The sequence below is a fragment of the Paramormyrops kingsleyae genome, chromosome 4 (genome assembly GCF_048594095.1).
Source record: "Paramormyrops kingsleyae isolate MSU_618 chromosome 4, PKINGS_0.4, whole genome shotgun sequence".
NCBI lineage: Eukaryota > Metazoa > Chordata > Actinopteri > Osteoglossiformes > Mormyridae > Paramormyrops > Paramormyrops kingsleyae.
In genome coordinates, this window is record NC_132800.1 from 27,952,319 (window position 1) to 27,971,733 (window position 19,415).

Consider the following 19,415-nt stretch of genomic DNA (forward strand, 5'->3'; position numbering starts at 1 on the left):
CGGGTTCAGCTAGAGCTGTTCCGATAGCATCGCGATAAGCGGCTGGGAAAAACAGCATTGCTCAATCAGACGGCCATGACTTCAGCACATCCAAACAAAGAGATGAAACGACCAATTAGACCTGGCAGATTAGCCAGGTTTGTCCAGCACCATGAAACAGGCAATTGAGGAGCCAATAGATAAAGAGATAGTCTGGGTCTGAGCCAATGAGCACATGACTTGAGAAGATTACAGACCTGGGAATTATCACTCAGATATTTATGAGTGACTTAAATCTGAATAGTGCTTCATTTCAGCTGTAATGAGGTTGTGCTTTTACTGAGTTAGTATTAGCAACAGCCACAATAATAGGGGACATGGTAGCGACTGGGCTGTCATGAAAAATGTGGCTTTTGATAAAGTGCTTCTGTTTGTCTTTAGATTTGTACTGTAAGCCAAAAAAGGTGGCGGCAATTATATAGGCTTTAGATGTATAAAAAATTGGAAAGAATTAATGAAGCATGAAATGGCAACAATTACAAATTACTAGTTCTATGACAAAGTAAAGAATTTTGTTACAATGTATTTTTAAAAGCTGTGCTAACTTCTTGATTTTTCATTTCCACTATCATCTCAATTAGTCTCCATGAGAACAACATTGATGTTCTTCCTGGTGCAAAAATAAACACAGACTCATTAGGACCATGTTAAATCTGGGGCTCTTTTGTTCTCTTCATTACAAACACAGCTCAGATCTCGTAGCTGTTTCACGGACACACCTGAGCCTCCATCTCCCCTATATCCATATCTCGCCCTCATGACTTCCACCAAACTTCAAGGTAGATGTGTTTACAAACAGTTGGAGGGAGATATGCTGTGTGTTAGGCTGAGCATGGTTATCTCTGCACCCTTATTTCACATCAAAGGGCTTCCATATGTGAGATATGCTTAATAACAGGGGCTCCCATTTAGCTACTGAACAGAAGAGGAAAATGAAAGATCAGGGGCACCTGAAGACATCTATTAGACAGATGGCATGCATTCAATTCTCAGAGTGTAGGAGTGTAAGTGACTTACCTAATAGCAATTTATACCAACGAAGGTGAACGTTAAAATATCTTAAATCCTCCATTCTGTCTCGCGGGTGACAGCAGTGACGTCTGTCCACAGATAGGCGCTTTCAATTTTGCCCAATGACCCCATTCTAGAATCTCGGCTATGGAGTGCTGGGGGGGGTGTCTCTAATGGTTCCAGGGGGGTTGCAGGGACAGGTGAGTCCCTGCCTGATGTCACTGCAAGAGATGATGGAATGTTTAGCTTATGGAATGCTCCAGGTATGTAACACTAATGTAAATCACCTGAAAGAGACTGAAACAAGGCTGAATTAATGGCTCCCTTAGTGATAACAAAGAAAAAGCCCTTGTTTCTGTACACTCCCTTTGTTTAGAACTGTTATGAGTAATTATGCTGCATGCTGAAATGACCCTGAAATGAGCTTCCTGGGGAGATGGGTCAGAAACATTGTAACAGTGAACATGGACAGTGTGGACATGGACAGTGTGGACATTGACAGTGTGGACATGGACAGTGTGGACATGAACACTGTGAACATTGACAGTGTGGACATGAACACTGTGGACATGAACACTGTGGACATGGACAATGTGGACATTGACAGTGTGGACATGAACACTGTGAATATGGACAGTGTGGACATGAACACTGTGAACATGGACAGTGTGGACATGAACACTGTGAATATGGACCATGTGGACATGAACACTGTGGACATGGACAGTGTGGACATGGACAGTGTGGACATGAACACTGTGAACATGGACAGTGTGGACATGAACACTGTGAATATGGACAGTGTGGACATGAACACTGTGGACATGGGCAGTGTGGACATGGACAGTGTGGACATGAACACTGTGAACATGGACAATGTGGACATGAACACTGTGAATATGGACCATGTGGACATTAAGACTGTGAACATGGACAGAGGAGAAACCGAAGGAAATCAACAGCAAGTCACATTATTCACTATAATAATAAACAATAAAACCACAAAACAGCAAGCTTAACTTGTTCAACAAGACTGCAATATAGTTGTCATCTGAAACACATTCATGTTTATTTTAGTTCCTTTCGGATAATTAATCAAGCTTCCGTGTAGCGGTGGAAGGCGACCTCCATTTCTGTGACCCCCATAATGCCATCAGGCCTATGAAAAAACCCCCCTTGCCTTTTGGGAAAAAATAGATCATGTTTAATTTGGAACAAAACGCCTGCCACGCTCGACTGCCCCTGTCAGGGCCGGGACTGAGCTGGTGTGACGCGTATGTGATCTCTGCCTCTCTCAGTGCCTCTGACCCTGAGACCGCCTTCCTGTACAGGTACAGATTAACACCTGCGCACCCGAATCAGCTCACAATGCCCGATATCAAGCGCTGAGAACGAGCTGGGGGCTCACGCTCCTTGCATCTGTTTTCCTGAACTGTTCGCAATGTTTTCTTTAGCAGCGGGTTGAAAGTTTAATCTGTCTCACTGTAGCAAAAGTGCAGAGCTAAGAAGCGGTCTGTTAATGGAAGGCATGTGCTACGGCAGACTAGGCCAACACAGAGATTCATGTTTTTTAGACCTCACACGATTGCGCTGAAAGGGTGGTCTTCAGGTGGAAATGTTAGGTACCGCCTTGCTTCCCATTACAAAGAAAGTGCATATATTTAGTTAATTTTTGCCAAACATCTTTTAATTGTACATGGAGTTTGTAACTAAAAATCATAGCAGTAGCAATAGTAATGGGTACAGTTAGGTAGACAGTGGGCCTGCTGATCGTAGGCATATCAAATAATACTGGAGACTGTAGATTGTACACTGGTGACAACATAAGGCTTTAAGGGGGATAAATCAGTTGGGGAGTGAGAAAGAATGAGGGATATACATATATATACATATATATATATATAAGAAGTAATGGTCTAGAACAAACAGATAATGGTTTGAGTGTATAAACTTCATGGATGGGTTACAGTGTGGTAGTTTCAGGCCCGCTGAGGTAAGCGGATATGTAGCGATAGGTGGCATCTCTGCACCCTTTCACAAAAGTCCGGCCTGGGTCACGCAAAGGTTACTGAGGACTTTAAAGGGAAATGAATTTGTGCAAAAGAATTTAGACGTTACTATGGTGACTTAAGCTGATATGAAATCACAAGTTTTCTCAGACAGAGGAAAAAGTAATAGCAACTTAAGATGAACGTAAGATAAACACAGAACTGCATACTGCAGCAAGAAAGTCCACATAACCCTTTTCTCTTGAACCAGAAACGACTTCTGCTACTGTTCATGGAAGAATAGGTACACAACAAGTTTTGAGACTAAGTTTAGTGAAATCACTTTTTTTCTTTTTTGCTGCTCACCAAGGTTACATGTGACAGTATTCTGGCTGAACGGGATCACAGGCAGCTTACAGCTACAGAAACAGGAAGGCAGAAGGGAGAGGCATGTAGAGAGAGAAAAGTATGGTGCTGCAGCCTGAAAGCAGAGGGCGTGGCCTGCTGCAGCCTGCAAACAGAGGGGCGTGGCCTGCTGCAGCCTGAAAGCAGAGGGGCGTGGCCTGCTGCAGCCTGAAAGCAGAGGGGCGTGGCCTGCTGCAGCCTGCAAACAGAGGGGCGTGGCCTGCTGCAGCCTGAAAGCAGAGGGGCGTGGCCTGCTGCAGCCTGAAAGCAGAGGGGCGTGGCCTGCTGCAGCCTACAAGCAGAGGGGCGTGGCCTGCTGCAGCCTGCAAGCAGAGGGGCGTGGCCTGCTGCAGCCTGCAAGCAGAGGGGTGTGGCCTGCTGCAGCCTGAAAGCAGAGGGGCGTGGCCTGCTGCAGCCTGCAAGCAGAGGGGTGTGGCCTGCAGCAGGCTGCCGGGAGCTGCCTGTCCTCCCAGCGTGGCAGTGGGTCATGTGGCCTCCAATCTGTTTTTAAAATAAGCCAGGCGTCGGTGACAAGACCCCTCCAACACTCCGATGCAACTGTGACTGTGTCTCAAGTGCATTAAACATTATGAACCACAACCACCACAGGACCGCACACATGGGACCCAGCTTGGGAGCAACAAAGTGATTCGCATGAGACAAGCCCAAGATCAGCTTAGCGTTACAGAAATGTTATGAGAGCAATGCAGACTAGATATGTAAAAACACAGACAGACAGGCAGACAGACAAAGAAACAGACAGACAGGTAGACAGACAGGCAGACAGACAAAGAAACAGACAGACAGGTAGACAGACAGGTAGACAGACAAAGAAACAGACAGACAGGTAGACAGACAGGTAGACAGACAAAGAAACAGACAGACAGGTAGACAGACAGGTAGACAGACAAAGAAACAGACAGACAGGTAGACAGACAGGTAGACAGACAAAGAAACAGACAGACAGGTAGACAGACAGGTAGACAGACAAAGAAACAGACAGACAGGTAGACAGACAGGTAGACAGACAAAGAAACAGACAGACAGGTAGACAGTGCCCTTAGCCGTGCCCAGTCATACCCTCAGTCACACCCTCAGCCATACCCTCAGCTGAACCCTCAGTAATGTCCTCAGTTGTGTCATCAGTCATACCCTCAGCTATACCCTTGGTTGTACCCTCAGCCATACCCTCAGTTGTACCCTCAGGTGTATGATGCCTAGGGTTTGGGTTAGGGGTAACCCTAATGTCCAGTACAGCCCCACATGGGTGATGATTAGGGTTTGGGTTTGGGGTAACCCTAATGTCCAGTACAGCCCCACATGAGTGATGATTTGGGTTTGGGGTAACCCTAATGTCCAGTACAGCCCCATGAGGGTGATGATTAGGGTTTGGGTTTGGGGTAACCCTAATGTCCAGTACAGCCCCATGAGGGTGATGATTAGGGTTTGGGTTTGGGGTAACCCTAATGTCCAATACAGCCCCATGAGGGTGATGATTAGGGTTTGGGTTTGGGGTAACCCTAATGTCCAGTACAGCCCCACATGAGTGATGATTTGGGTTTGGGTTTGGGGTAACACACCCTTTTCAGTGTTAGCCATACAAAATGAACTATGCAATAACAGACCATACAGCATTCTGTGTCTAGTCGGTGTCTCAGAATACTGGGTCAGGGTCAGGAATACCAGTCAGTGTCTGCTTAAACTTCAGATGCGGGGAATGCCACGGAAGAGCAGCCCGTAGTGAGAGCCGGCAAATATGCGCACTGACCCAGAACACAGCCATGACTGTGAGGTCACCTCAAAGGGGCCGCCAGCCTGCACTGACCCGAAACCACGGCCATGACTGTGAGGTCCTGTCAAAGGGGCCGCTCACCTGCACCATTAATCATGACTCACAGCTGCACGTCATCCACTGCCTCCGGGCCGCTCTCTCATTGGCTGGGCATGTGTTTGAAATGTTTTAACCTCGGGAATATATATCAACGTTGTCTAAACATTGTTCAAGTGTTACATTTGACTGCTTCAAAAAAAGTCTTTACTTTCTCGAAACATCCTGACTGCATCTTGGAAGCAGGGGTGTTCAAATTATTAATGTCATTGTCACTGAATCTTAAATACAGTAGGAAAAATAATTTTAGAGCTGTATTACCTGTTAGTTTAAATTTATTCTATGTCTGCTTGCAGAATTATCGACAAAACAATTTACATTTTCATATTTCCCAAAGGCTACATGTGTTTACTTTTTCTTCCAGAGACAAGATTCTCATAAGATAGCAGTTTTTTTTGTTCTGCTTTGCTATCATGTTCTGGCCTGGAATCTCCTGATGTCTTTTTCAGATGTGCTGCTAAACCCCATGATTAAAAGAAGTAAAAAAAAAAAAAAAAAACATTACCCATTTTTCAGTCACATGACCCAAGAGGATCCTGCAGGTATATAAATGGAAAGAGGTGTGTGAGGGAATCGCCGGTGTTTCTCTCTGGCCACCTGGCCACGCTCGCCGCGTCTCGGGCTCCAGACCAGCCTGGGCCCCGAGCACCAACTGGCTGTGCTGTGGGGGGGGGGGGGGGCAGGGGAAAACCAATGGCCTGTGACAGTAGTGGCCCAGGCCTTTGAAGTTCACGTGAAACAGTGTGCACAGCCTGGTGGGGCACATTGGCAGTGTGAGCAGCACCTCCATAGAAGCCCCCCAGGACACCGGCTCTGCTCCTGCCCCCCAACCCTGCCCCCTGCATTCCTTGCGGCCTCTTTCCTCGTGTGACGCAAGCAGGAGCTCACCAAGGCCCCCCCAGGGCAAAGAGAGGCATCGCCATGCAGTGTGCCCCTTCCTGCGCGTAAGCTGACACTAGTAGCCCGTGCAGTGTGCCCCTTCCCGCGCATAAGCTGACACTGGCAGCCCGTGCAGTGTGCCCCTTTCCGCGCGTAAGCTGACACTGGCAGCCCGTGCAGTGTGCCCCTTCCCGCGCGTAAGCTGACACTGGCAGCCCGTGCAGTGTGCCCCTTCCCGTGCGTGAGCTGACACTGGCAGCCCATGCAGTGTGTCCCGTCCTGTGCGTGAGCTGACACTGGCATCCCGTGCAGAGTGCCCCTTCCCACGCGTGAACTGACACTGGCAGCCGGTGCAGAGTGCCCCTTCCTGTGCGTAAGCTGACACTGGCATCCCGTGTAGAGTGCCCCTTCCCATGCATGAGCTGACACTGGCAGCCCGTGCAGTGTGCCCCTTCCCATGCATGAGCTGACACTGGCAGCCCGTGCAGTGTGCCCCTTCCCGTGCGTGAGCTGACACTGGCAGCCCATGCAGTGTGCCCCTTCCCACGCGTGAACTGACACTGGCAGCCGGTGCAGAGTGCCCTTTCCCATGCATGAGCTGACACTGGCAGCCGGTGCAGAGTGCCCCTTCCCGTGCGTGAGCTGACACTGGCAGCCCATGCAGTGTGCCCCTTCCCGTGCGTGAGCTGACACTGGCAGCCCATGCAGTGTGCCCCTTCCCATGCATGAGCTGACACTGGCAGCCCGTGCAGTGTGCCCCTTCCCGTGCGTGAGCTGACACTGGCAGCCCATGCAGTGTGCCCCTTCCCGTGCGTGAGCTGACACTGGCAGCCCATGCAGTGTGCCCCTTCCCATGCGTGAGCTGACACTGGCAGCCGGTGCAGAGTGCCCCTTCCCGTGCGTAAGCTGACATTGGCAGCCCATGCAGTGTGCCCCTTCCCATGCGTGAGCTGACACTGGCAGCCCGTGCAGTGTGCCCCTTCCCGTGCGTGAGCTGACACTGGCAGCCCATGCAGTGTGCCCCTTCCCATGCGTGAGCTGACACTGGCAGCCGGTGCAGAGTGCCCCTTCCCGTGCGTAAGCTGACATTGGCAGCCCATGCAGTGTGCCCCTTCCCATGCGTGAGCTGACACTGGCAGCCGGTGCAGAGTGCCCCTTCCCGTGCGTAAGCTAACATTGGCAGCCCGCAGAATGAGAGGCCTCTAACAGGTCCAACCTGAATCTGCCTCAACGTAATTGCCAACAGTAAATAAACAATCGCATTTCATGCCTTCACACATAGAGCCAAATAACAGCACAACCCCCCCCCCCACCCCGGAAGCTAGCCGCCAGACCGCAGGTAAACATGCTATTTTCTGTCATATATGTCACTGTGTAAGATAATGATTTTGATAATTACAACCATCATCATGTTATTAAGAGTGGTGCTCTGATGGACTGCCATGCTGGGCTCCGTGCCAGAAAGAGGACAGCAAAGATGTACAGTGAAGCTGATTTTCCAGCCCTTCTTAGAGGGCGTTGCTCTTTCCAAGGAACAGGAAGTACAAGTTCAGGCAGAGCGGCAGAGCTGCCATCTTGCAGTGATCTGCCGAGGAACAGTTATGTATTCTGCCAGCTTGCTTTTTACTTTCTCGAAACGCTTTTTTTACTAAAGCGTGGCTTGGCCGTCTCATCCCCGGGGCCCTTCCCCATGGGGGAACGTCACTGAAACCCGGCTTGGCCGTCTCATCCCCGGGGCCCTTCCCCATGGGGGAACGTCACTGAAACCCGGCTTGGCCGTCTCGTCCCCGGGGCCCTTCCCCATGGGGGAACGTCACTGAAACCCGGCTTGGCCGTCTCATCCTCGGGGTCTTTCCCCGTGGGGGAACCTTACCGAAGCGCGGCTCGGCCTTCTCGTCCCCGGGGTCTTTCCCCGCGGGGGAACCTTACCGAAGCGCGGCTCGGCCTTCTCGTCCCCGGGGTCTTTCCCCGCGGGGGAACCTTACCGAAGCGCGGCTCGGCCTTCTCGTCCCCGGGGTCTTTCCCCGCGGGGGAACCTTACCGAAGCGCGGCTCGGCCTTCTCGTCCCCGGGGTCTTTCCCCGCGGGGGAACCTTACCGAAGCGCGGCTCGGCCTTCTCGTCCCTGGGGTCTTTCCCCGCGGGGGAACCTTACCGAAGCGCGGCTCGGCCTTCTCGTCCCCGGGGTCTTTCCCCGCGGGGGAACCTTACCGAAGCGCGGCTCGGCCGTCTCGTCCCCGGGGTCTTTCCCCGGTCTTCTGTCCCTTGAAATTCCAAACACAGAATGATCCAATGTACAGATCTGACATCCATGGAGTGTAACAGCATGATTCTCCCCAGAGATAACTGTGAGGAAGACACCTCTTCGTGAGAATCCTTATCTGAGCAGGAAGCAGAAGCCAAAAATGTACTGTCTTCTTAAAAAGGCATGAAGCGGGCAGTCGCTCTGCGGCTTCTGATTAGCATCTTATATAGTCAGGATATTGTGCCCGGTTGCTGATAAGCAATCAGCCAGCTGCCTTGTGGCACACATTCCATTGTGCTTTCTCTCTCGCTCCCTAACCTGCCCCCAGGTCTCCCCCCCCCCCATTCCCCACTGTTTTTGATCCTTCTGAGTGCCACTGCAGGGAAAACAGCCATTAGTAGGAAGACACACCTGACGGAGCCCGTCTGCAAAGCTGCCCGCTCCCAATGCGATCATATTACACTGATACCGCCATTTATTTATCTATAGCACATAATGCAATTTGCACCTAAAAAAGATTAACTGATTAAGGCGTAAAACAAGGGAACAAAGACACAGCAAAACTATTCCTGTTTTGTAAATCATTCCAACCAGATGTTCCAAAAGATATTCTGACATATATATACAGTATATGACTAAAACATTAAAACTGGCCAGGTGCATCCAGTATGACACCACTTAAGAACCGGCGTCTTTCTTTCAGAACTATTAGTCAGACTACAATAGTCAAAGTCAAAAGTCAAAGTATCTTTTATTGTTAGCGTCTGATATACAATGCATAGACTCCAACTTGAGCTGAAGTATCGCTCTCGTTGGTCGTAGTGAAAACTACAATAAGTAATGATACATAAACTCTAAGACATATAAACATAACACAGACATGACATTTTAAGACAGAGACAGAAAGACATATTTAACCACCTGATTGGTGGGGAAGATCCTCCTAACTGGCACAGAGGTGTGGCATGGAGCACAATGTGCACTATATAAATAGATTTATGCATAGTGCTGTGAGCCCAGAGCTATCCATACTTTTAACAGACCCAGACTTAGACTGGGAGAGGCCAGACACGTCTTGGTCCTGACTTTCAGGTTGCAGAGTCTCCTGCAAAGATACAGCAGGTACCAGCTGGACTGCAAGGTCTCAGTGCGATTCAACCATAAACAGGTTTATGTGGAATGGCTCACAATTAGAGCCTGTTCTGGGCTAATTGAAGTTAGAGCGACTTGATAAAACTATGGAATTAATTACTTAACCATTCACCTGAAAAGCTGTACACAGTCACATACATCCACCTGGATTTAAAGGGTCTTTGAAGGTCTCATTCTGAGCAACAGGGACGTGTTTATGATCCGTGACTCGTCTGAAGTCCCCCCCAGTGTTTATGCTGCCGATCTAATGAAGGGTGAAAATGGAAAACAGAATCCTGCACACAAACACTGGCCAGAGTGTTTCCTGCAGACAGCGTGTTGATTAGCTGTGAGTTACAGCAACAAACCTTAATTCTATCCGTTATTTGTCAGAAAGACAGAAGTCCAGAGCAATTATGTCACTAAATCTAGTAAAAATGAATTTGCTTCTGTAAGCAGTTCATGCCTTTTTCAGGTGATTATTATCATTATTATTATTACTATTATTATTTTATTCAATATCAGATAAATGCTTAAATGTTTTTTGGATGTTTTATATTTTTCAAATCTAATTTTAAAATGATGATAGTTTATGAATAATTAATAATTATTTTTTTTAAATAACTCAATTGCACATGTATTGTGCATTTTAATAGTAATGGTTTACCTTCATGGTGTGAAGTTAAATACATTTACGGTTTTGAAAGTCTCCCTTTTAAGGAGATACGTCACTCAAACATCCTCATGGGCTGCAGCTTTTCTCAGCTTTTCTTTAAACCAGCCTGCTTCCTTGCTCTGTAATCTGAGCAGACCTTTCCCCTCGCTTATTGTGGAACTGCAGCTCAGCCGTGTTCTTGCTTGGAACAGCCCATGAGGGCAGAAAGTAAAGGTGTTTTTGGATATTGCTGGGGGGGGGGGGGGGGGGTGGCCTGAATGGTAAGTGCACCTGAGCTTGGTGCCACTACACAAGGAAAACCCTCAGCCTGCCGAACATCCTGGTAAGTGGGAAGAAACCCTTTGCATCCAGTCGACAGCACACACCAGTGGCAAAGAATAACTGAGCGTGATGTTTATCTGACAGGCAGCCCATCATCCTGCAATAACTGCTCTGTGAAGACAGCAGGACCAGGCAGGGAGCCGAGAGGCACACCCGCGGGTCCAGGGCACAGACACACACCCCCTACTGGCCAGGAAAGGAGCATACATCTGCCCTGCAGCTGCTCCAGCTTTTAATACGTCCCATCTTTACACCGGGACTGTTAATGAAACACAGAATTTATCAGCCACGTTCGCTACAACATGAAGAAAGGGCATGAAAAACAAGAGAACAGAGGCCGACGTTTAGACCAGGAAAAAAGAAAACGAGGTTCACTATAAAATAAACATATGTTATATGATAACTAGATAAATAGAGCTGCTTACTCAAAGCCCTACGGGGGTGACCATCAGTAATCTTAAAAGTGCTCACTGTCAGTAATTATGCACATGTTGCTATGTGTTGGGGTTCATCCTACAAGAGAAACAAGACAGACATGCTCTAGTGTTGCTGTACCTAAAATAATTCAACCTTAAACTGTTTAAATAAAGGCCACAGCCTCATTTCAGGGCTGTCTTGTGTGTGGCCCCAAATGAAATAAAAAATACAAGAGCAGCACTGTTAACACTCAGCACACATTGCAGGGAGGCCCCTATGAAACCGAATGCCTGTGTCCTGCTGAACAGCCCCTTGTCTGATACGAATGAAGGCAAATTCAGCTACAACATCTCCCCTCAGTGACCTCCTATCCTGCTAGTTATGTATATTGACATGAATCCAACCAAAGCAGGACAGTTTGTGCTGTAACTGTCAAGCTCATCTAATCAAGAGGAGATCCTCGCCTTCAGGGTAGTGGGCTTGATTCTGGCCTTGGCTCTGTGTAGAGAGTAGGTGCCCTGTGATGGCCCAGTATCCCCAGCTGTCCCCTGCTTGGTGCTCAGGGCATCCAGTATCCATAGATGTCCCCTGCTTGGTGCTCAGGGTTCCAGTATCCACAGATGTCCCCTGCTTGGTGCTCAGGGTTCCAGTATCCACAGATGTCCCCTGCTTGGTGCTCAGGGCTTCCAGTATCCATAGATGTCCCCTGCTTGGTGCTCAGGGTTCCAGTATCCCCAGCTGTCCCCTGCTTGGTGCTCAGGGCATCCAGTATCCACAGATGTCCCCTGCTTGGTGCTCAGGGCTTCCAGTATCCATAGATGTCCCCTGCTTGGTGCTCAGGGTTCCAGTATCCACAGATGTCCCCTGCTTGGTGCTCAGGGTTCCAGTATCCACAGATGTCCCCTGCTTGGTGCTCAGGGCTTCCAGTATCCATAGATGTCCCCTGCTTGGTGCTCAGGGTTCCAGTATCCCCAGCTGTCCCCTGCTTGGTGCTCAGGGCATCCAGTATCCACAGATGTCCCCTGCTTGGTGCTCAGGGCTTCCAGTATCCATAGATGTCCCCTGCTTGGTGCTCAGGGTTCCAGTATCCCCAGCTGTCCCCTGCTTGGTGCTCAGGGCATCCAGTATCCACAGATGTCCCCTGCTTGGTGCTCAGGGCTTCCAGTATCCATAGATGTCCCCTGCTTGGTGCTCAGGGTTCCAGTATCCACAGATGTCCCCTGCTTGGTGCTCAGGGTTCCAGTATCCACAGATGTCCCCTGCTTGGTGCTCAGGGCTTCCAGTATCCATAGATGTCCCCTGCTTGGTGCTCAGGGCTTCAGCATAGGACACCAACACTGTGGGAACTTAAACGGTCACATTCTATTACCTACACTTATACAGAATATTTATTGGCCACATCAGACTGTGTTTTCTTATCATGCGACTACATACAATGTCCAGCTATTGAAAACAAGATGATAGGCTGAATGGAATGGGGAGCCTTTAAAGCAGACTTCTGCATGGACATGACTAAATATCGCATTACTCTAACCGTTGCCAGTCAGTGCAGAAAGCATGTGAGCAATGAGGTGCAGATAGAGATCTGACAGAGAGCTCTGCGATGACAGACGGGGGGCGAGCTTACAGTGAGAGGCAGAAACCCAGCGCATTTCTGCTACTGGCAAGGACTGATGATATTTAGAAATGGTTTGCAGGTTCCCGCCTTGACGCGCTGTGGAGAGCGGGCATGACCTGTAGAAGGTTCCGGAAGGGTGCTGGCTCTATTCAGCAACAGCCCCCTCTTCCTTCTTGAGAAGAGTGATATAGAGCTGCACTTATTTGTTCTTCCTTCAGCCGTGGCCTGACTGTGGCTATGCTCACCCAGAGTCGAATGACACATCTGGAATTGGCTCTCCCTGCTTCTCCTGAATCGACACCCACGGGACACTCTGCCACTGTTTACACTGTTTTCAAAGTCTTTGAACTTAACCGCTATTTTCTCCAGAACTGTAAATGCCATTTACTCTGTAAAGTCATACCCAGAGCGCTGGCGAGTGTTAATGGGTGTTAACGCATACTATTATACAACTATTTCCAGGTTTTCCAGGTCATTGCATTACAGTGAAATATCAGATGAGGTCTCTGCATTTATTGTGCTGCTTCATGGTTGGTTGAATCATAATAATAAAATTAAATGGACCATTTTAATTTTCAGGCCCTGATATTGGTGCAGTATCAATGCATTGCTATAACACACAAACTGCCCTGTGAATAGATCACAGATGATCCCAAATAAATGAGATTTGTGGCAGGAAATCACAGGATTAGTATTAAATATATATGTATTCCTGCATTGGCAAATAATTTGATAATTATTGATGTTGATTGATTGTGTGAATTGTTTCACCCTTGTTTCCTTTGTCTCTGGTGTAGCCCTAGTCCCTAGTGTTTGGTTAATTATAATTACCCTCACCTGTTTCTCATTACTCATAGCTCCTAGTGTTTGGTTAATTATAATTACCCTCACCTGTTTCTCATTACTCATAGCTCCTAGTATTTGGTTAATTATAATTACCCTCACCTGTTTCTCATTACTCATAGCTCCTAGTGTTTGGTTAATTATAATTACCCTCACCTGTTTCTCATTACTCGTAGCTCCTAGTGTTTGGTTAATTATAATTACCCTCACCTATTTCTCATTACTCGTAGCTCCTAGTGTTTGGTTAATTATAATTACCCTCACCTATTTCTCATTACTCATAGCTCCTAGTGTTTGGTTAATTGTAATTACCCTCACCTGTTTCTCATTACTCATAGCTCCTAGTGTTTGGTTAATTGTAATTACCCTCACCTGTTTCTCATTACTCATAGCTCCTAGTGTTTGGTTAATTGTAATTACCCTCACCTGTTTCTCATTACTCATAGCTCCTAGTGTTTGGTTAATTGTAATTACCCTCACCTGTTTCTCATTACTCATAATTCCTAGTATTTGGTTAATTATAATTACCCTCACCTGTTTCTCATTACTCATAGCTCCTAGTGTTTGGTTAATTGTAATTACCCTCACCTGTTTCTCATTACTCATAGCTCCTAGTGTTTGGTTAATTATAATTACCCTCACCTGTTTCTCATTACTCATAGCTCCTAGTGTTTGGTTAATTATAATTACCCTCACCTGTTTCTCATTACTCATAGCTCCTAGTGTTTGGTTAATTATAATTACCCTCACCTGTTTCTCATTACTCATAGCTCCTAGTGTTTGGTTAATTGTAATTACCCTCACCTGTTCCTCATTACTCATAGCTCCTAGTGTTTGGTTAATTGTAATTACCCTCACCTGTTTCTCATTACTCATAGCTCCTAGTGTTTGGTTAATTATAATTACCCTCACCTGTTTCTCATTACTCATAGCTCCTAGTGTTTGGTTAATTATAATTACCCTCACCTGTTTCTCATTACTCATAGCTCCTAGTGTTTGGTTAATTGTAATTACCCTCACCTGTTTCTCATTACTCATAGCTCCTAGTGTTTGGTTAATTATAATTACCCTCACCTGTTTCTCATTACTCATAGCTCCTAGTGTTTGGTTAATTGTAATTACCCTCACCTGTTTCTCATTACTCATAGCTCCTAGTGTTTGGTTAATTATAATTACCCTCACCTGTTTCTCATTACTCATAGCTCCTAGTGTTTGGTTAATTGTAATTACCCTCACCTGTTTCTCATTACTCATAGCTCCTAGTGTTTGGTTAATTATAATTACCCTCACCTGTTTCTCATTACTCATAGCTCCTAGTGTTTGGTTAATTGTCTGTGGTTCTCACCTGTCCCTTGTTTAGTCTCATTATCTGTGTATATCAGTGTCTTTCCTTGCCTTGTTTTTTCCCCTCGTGTTTAACAGTTGCTTTATGTCTTTGTTAGACTTTTTGTGGTTCTTTTGTTTATGGTTTTTTTCTTGAGTCCTGTTTAAAATAAAGTTCTGTGTTTTGTGAGCCGCGGCTTGGACTGTCCCTCCATCATGCGCCACTGTAACGGCGGCAGCCTGAAGGCATCTAGGTCACTCCTTTTGTTTATGGTTTTCCACACATTTCTATGAAGAACAAAACTGAACTGCACAAAACTGGACAGACAACTGGAACTGTCGAGCTTCCTCTGGTGTTACTGGAGGTGGAAAAAACAATCACGCACTCTTTATACGAAAAGGAGAAATAAGGAGCAGGGGGTGGAAAAGTGGTGTGACAGTGCCGAAGGGCAGGCCGCCCCCCCGGCTGACACTGCCGAAGGGCAGGCCGCCCCCCCGGCTGACACTGCCGAAGGGCAGGCCGCCCCCCCGGCTGACACTGCCGAAGGGCAGGCCGCCCCCCCGGCTGACACTGCCGAAGGGCAGGCCGCCCCCCCGGCTGAGTTTTGGCCAACCCTTCCAGTACCAAGAAAAGCCCGTTACCCTGTAATTCCTCACATCGCTGCCAGCATGTTATGACAGGCGAATAACAATAAAAGCAAGCGAGGTCTCCTGGGGGCGCCACCTACAGCTTCCTGAGGAAGCCTGAGTCATTTTTTCAGTCATACATGCAAAACAATTTTCTCACCGTTTGCAACACATCCATACTTGTATCTGACGTCTGTACAATGCCTGTATCTTGCAAGTTTTGATGACATCAATAACCGGGGAGCCTAAAAAAATTGGGCATGTCGAGGAAGCTAGCAGCTAGCAGCTAGCAGCACTCCCTCAGCTGAACACATGCTGGGCAATTAAGATGAAGAACAACCTGATTCACCTTTTAAATAGCAGGAAGACCCCAACACCTGCCTGCAGGAAGCTGCTTAATGCTATGTCAGGCTCCATTGCTGGTCTAAGCAGGTGCGGATTTTCCTAATATAAGAATGATGTGATTATGCAAAGACTTACCTAGTGAAGTGGCAGCTGTCTCAGATTACTCTGAGGTATCTGTGATAGCATACATTTATTACTCTGAGGTATCTGTGATAGCATACATTTATTACTCTGAGGTATCTGTGATAGCATTCATTTATTACTCTGAGGTATCTGTGATAGCATTCATTTATTACTCTGAGGTATCTGTGATAGCATACATTTATTACTCTGAGGTATCTGTGATAGCATACATTTATTACTCTGAAGTATCTGTGATAGCATACATTTATTACTCTGAGGTATCTGTGATAGCATACATTTATTACTCTGAGGTATCTGTGATAGCATACATTTATTAAGCTGAGGTGTCTGTGATAGCATACATTTATTACTCTGAGGTATCTGTGATAGCATACATTTATTACTCTGAAGTATCTGTGATAGCATACATTTATTACTCTGAGGTATCTGTGATAGTGAACATTTATTACTCTGAGGTATCTGTGATAGCATACATTTATTACTCTGAAGTATCAGTGATATCATACATTTATTACTCTGAGGTATCTGTGATAGCATACATTTATTACTCTGAAGTATCTGTAATAGCATACATTTATTACTCTGAGGTATCTGTGATAGTGAACATTTATTACTCTGAAGTATCTGTAATAGCATACATTTATTACTCTGAGGTATCTGTGATAGTGAACATTTATTACTCTGAGGTATCTGTGATAGCATACATTTATTACTCTGAGGTATCTGTGATAGCATACATTTATTACTCTGAAGTATCTGTGATAGCATACATTTATTACTCTGAGGTATCTGTGATAGCATACATTTATTACTCTGAGGTATCTGTGATAGCATACATTTATTAAGCTGAGGTGTCTGTGATAGCATACATTTATTAAGCTGAGGTGTCTGTGATAGCATACATTTATTACTCTTAGGTATCTGTGATAGCATACATTTATTACTCTTAGGTATCTGTGATAGCATACATTTATTACGCTGAGGTGTCTGTGATAGCATACATTTATTACTCTTAGGTATCTGTGATAGCATACATTTATTACTCTTAGGTATCTGTGATAGCATACATTTATTAAGCTGAGGTGTCTGTGATAGCATACATTTATTAAGCTGAGGTATCTCTGATAGCATACATTTATTACTCTTAGGTATCTATGATAGCATACATTTCACTACAGCACACTTACTTTGGAGTAACTCTTTTTCAAGATATCACCATATTGGTGGTGGACAATAAATTAAAAAAAAATAAAAAAATATCACCATTGTTTCATTTCAACACCTCAAAATTAATTTAGCCTTCCTCAGTCTCCAAAATTCCTTAAAATGAAAGAAAGGGAAAACACTCAACAAACTTCCTGAAAGGCTACGTAAGTCCTTTATCCCCAAAAATGAGTATGGAAGAATCTATCATTCATGACATATATGCTATGAACGTCCAGGTTTCTTTTGTGATAATACAACAACCACCCCCCCACCCGGCTCTACCCTGAGGCAGCCCTCGAGAAGCAGACCTACCAACGGCCGAGGTAACCAATGCATGCTGTGACCATCCAGGGTGATGGTAACGTTTGTTGGGTCAGACCCCCTGGAATCAGACCGATGTCAAAGACTAAAGGGCATTTCTTAAAGGAATTAAATGGCCGCAATAATATGAGCTTGTAAAGTGTGAACTCTGGTGTAAATGAATGGAAACAAATGCCTACTGCCAAATACCTACTGTATGTATTCGTAAAATGTTAAACAGGAGATGCAGATGCAGTACTGTCAGACATTCTGTGGGCGACATGTATCATTGTTAAGAAGTGTTGGCATTATTAGGAAAAGGGACATCAGCTAACAGGCATTCAACCATTTTCCGAAGCCTGATTCGGTTACAGGGTCTGGGGGGGGGGTCCTGCAACCTATCCCACCAAGCCGAGGGCACAAGGCACGGAAAATTATACCGGAAACTATGAAATAATATCATGGGGGTTCCAAGGTGACATTTGGTCTGGGGCCCCAAAATTCTGGCTATGTGCCTGCCTGGGAGAGAGCGACAGGGCCTGAGGGCGGGACGCTATGTGCCTGCCTGGGAGAGAGCGACAAGGCCTGAGGGCGGGACGCTATGTGCCTGCCTGGGAGAGAGCGACAGGGTCTGAGGGCGGGACGCTATGTGCCTGCTGGGAGAGAGCGACAGGGCCTGAGGGCGGGACGCTATGTGCCTGCCTGGGAGAGAGCGACAGGGCCTGAGGGCGGGACGCTATGTGCCTGCCTGGGAGAGAGCGACAGGGCCTGAGGGCGGGACGCTATGTGCCTGCCTGGGAGAGAGCGACAGGGCCTGAGGGCGGGACGCTATGTGCCTGCCTGGGAGAGAGCGACAGGGCCTGAGGACGGGACGCTATGTGCCTGCCTGGGAGAGAGCGACAGGGCCTGAGGGCGGGACGCTATGTGCCTGCCTGGGAGAGAGCGACAGGGCCTGAGGGCGGGACGCTATGTGCCTGCCTGGGAGAGAGCGACAGGGCCTGAGGGCGGGACGCTATGTGCCTGCCTGGGAGAGAGCGACAGGGCCTGAGGACGGGACGCTATGTGCTTGCCTGGGAGAGAGCGACAGGGCCTGAGGGCGGGACGCTATGTGCCTGCCTGGGAGAGAGCGACAGGGCCTGAGGACGGGACGCTATGTGCCTGCCTGGGAGAGAGCGACAGGGCCTGAGGGCGGGACGCTATGTGCCTGCCTGGGAGAGAGCGACAGGGCCTGAGGGCGGGACTCTATCCTGCTGTGCACTTGGTCATAAGAACATCCATGGCAAGGAGACATTTCACATATAAAGTCACATGCAAAAATAAAACTACAAAAATGAAATATATTTCATTGTACATCAAGCATTTTACTAGCCGTTCATCAGGGCACTAGAAGGGATTGTCCATCCCGAAATTCAGGCAGAACTGGCAGCTTTGGGGCTCCCTGCTCTAACAGGCTGACTGAGAGCTGGCTGGAGTGAACCAGAGAGGGGGCTCCGAGACGACGGGCGCCTGGCAGCCAGCGAATCAGCCGCTGTCTCGCACGCTCAATCGATCTTAATCAAGGCTGCTTTGCGCTTGGCCAGAGATTTTGAAACTTAACACTACAGAAACAAAGACCACTGTCCCTCACACATACAGACAGACACAGAAGTGAGTGCTTACACAGATAAACTGTCACTTCTAAACACTCTTTCTTTATTTCTCTCTGAAGACACAGTGATATATTAGGGTTGGAGTATACAGTGGCATTCATACAGCGCTTTAAACAGCGGAGCACTGTCACAGAGCACTTGGGGCAGAAGAGAAGGTGTGACATAGGGAGTAGGATGTGCTCCACAGAAGCAGCAGCTAATATGATGCTTTGGGGCCCATGATCCCCCAGAGCTGGTGCTGCTATCACTTTCTGCTGCTGTAATAATGGGAGATTATTGGAAGGAAGATCAGTTTCTTCTCTCTCCAGAGGATACCAACGTCCCAATGGACTGTATGTCTCTGCAGTGCACAGGCAGTCCAG